The sequence below is a fragment of the Tupaia chinensis genome, unplaced genomic scaffold (genome assembly GCF_000334495.1).
Source record: "Tupaia chinensis unplaced genomic scaffold, TupChi_1.0 Scaffold141399_1, whole genome shotgun sequence".
Classification (NCBI taxonomy): domain Eukaryota; kingdom Metazoa; phylum Chordata; class Mammalia; order Scandentia; family Tupaiidae; genus Tupaia; species Tupaia belangeri.
In genome coordinates, this window is record NW_006201261.1 from 504,235 (window position 1) to 506,679 (window position 2,445).

Genomic DNA, 2,445 nt, shown 5'->3' on the forward strand with positions numbered 1-2,445 from the left:
GAATGTTAAATCTCATGTCTTGAAAGATTACTCATATGTCAGTAAACTCTTCTACTCTATTTTACATCCCAACTCCTTTTAAGCACCCTCATAATCCAGCCCCACATACACTTTCCCAGCTCCTGCCAGCATAATAGCTTGATGTGTTCAATTATGTTTTTCCCCACCACCACTACTACCCACCTGTCTCCTGCAAAACAAAACAAAAACCCCAAAACTCAAGTTCTAATCTCCAATACCTGTAAATATTGGGAATTGGTCTTTACAGACAATCAGGTTACTGGTTAGGAGTCCATTAGGATGGGCCCTAATCCAGCATGACTGGTGTCCTTAGTAAAATGAGAAATGAGGACAGACACAGAAGAAGACCACCACGTGAACATGAAGGCAGGGGTTGGGGTGATGTGTATAAGCCAAGGAACACTAAAGATTGCTAGCAAACCACTGGAAGCTGAAAGAGACATATGGAAGACTGTCTCTCACAGCCAACATAGAACCAACCATTCTACACCTTGATCTCAGACATCTAACCTCCAGAACCAAGACAATAAATTTGTTAAGTTGCCCACTTTGTAGTGCTTTGCTACAGTAGGCCCAGCAAATTACTACTACACAGCTTTTTCCCCAGCCCACAGAGGGAGGCAGATATATAGTCTTTTTTATCTCATTAAGGTTCCAGCTAAATTATGCCAAGAAATAACCATAATTATACATCTAGTGTTCAGTAACTGGGAAGGAAGAGGAGTGCTAGATTAATAGGAAGAGGTGGGCCACACTGACAGGCTCTGAAGATGCAAGGCAGTTGCGGGGAACCCAAACCTTTGAAAGCGTTTGCATTGATACCCCCAATTCATGTGTCAGCAACTTTTTCCAACCAGGGCTCCAAACTGGAGAAAAATAATTGATTTGGGGACCAACAGATGGCATAATGGTTACATTACTGGACTCACATTGTCAACCGTGGTTTGAGTCTTGAACCCGCTGGCTTGCTTTAAACTCACCCTACTCACACCAGGCACATAGTGTGTGTGTGCCTGAGATCCTGAGAGGAAAATGAAGTAGTTGTGGCATGGCCATCCTCCTGGGGGGGGGTGTTGACTTCTTGCTTTCTGTCTCTGGCAAGCACATACACCCTATAGCAAAAAAATCTCTTAAAAAAAAAAAGATTGATTTCTTTGGGTGTTTTAGTTTTGGGAATTCAGTTCAATATTCAGTTCAATTAATTTCTAGGCCTAGTGTTGTCTTAATCACCCTGCTGCAAATGAGGGTTTTCTTGTGTGCGCAGAACAATCACCACCAAAAACATTCCTGAGGCTTTGGATGGTTGCTTGCCATCAGCTGTCCATTGTTTTTAAGAACCTGGGTATCCAATCCCATTCTTCCTCATAACCACTCTCTTCACTGTATGTGGAATGCCTGATCTCTGCCTGCCAGTGTATTCCATTTGACTTGTTCATTCTTCTACTTCTCTGGTGAGTGATTCGGTCTCAAGACTTCATCGTAGCACGCGCTTTAACCGTCACAGAATGGTTTCTCCAGGAGTAGATGCAGAGACGCACCATGAGGTCTGTTCATTATAGACAGCTGTGAAAGGGAAGGAATCAGGATTGGGCAGAGGAAGAAAGAAGTGTATACAGGTGGGTGGGTAAATCTTGGCCAGCCTGGTATGGAGTGCTCATCAGAAGTTTTCTGCGTTTGTTGAGCCCCAAAATAAGGTGGCTCAGACAGGTGGCTCTCCAATATTCACATCCACCACGGTCCATGCTGGCACTACTCCTATTCAGGATTCCGGCGGGTTGCTAAGTTCCTCCAGGCCCCTAGGCTTTTGTGCCTGTCCTCCCACCTCCCAAGGTCACCTCACGGTCCATAGCTGCTGGAGTTCTTTCCTGGCCTATTTAGTATTCCTGCTAAGGCTACTTTGAAAACAAGTGCCAACACAGGTACAGGCCTGAGGAAAATGGCCCGCCCACAGCACGTTTTAGTTGTTGGCTATCATCGCAGGAGGAATGCGCGTTCGACAGGGCACGGTTGCCTGCAAGCCTGCGGAGAACCAGAAGAGTCCGTGGGCAGCTGGCCTCGGAAGCGAGCTACCTGGCGGCGGCCAGCGTGCCTCCAAGTCCACTTCCAAACCTAACAGAGTCTCCATGTGAGAAGCAACTCAGCCCGCGGCGACCCCTCAGCGGGTAAGCTCCCGCGCTCGAACGGGCCCCTCAGCCGGCCAGCCGGCCAGCCAGCCAGCCGCCCCGCCCCAGGCATCCGCACCCGCGTAGTGCCTGTCGGGAATGACGTTTCGCCCTCTCCCAATGGCACCCCGGAGCTGCTTGGACGCGTCCTTCGGCCAATGGCAGCGCGCCTTCTCTGTTGCTGGGCGGGGCCGGGAGTCCCTGCGCACGCCGAGACCAGCCGCGTGCGCGCGCTCCCGGGCCGGCCGCCGGTCCGGGGGCC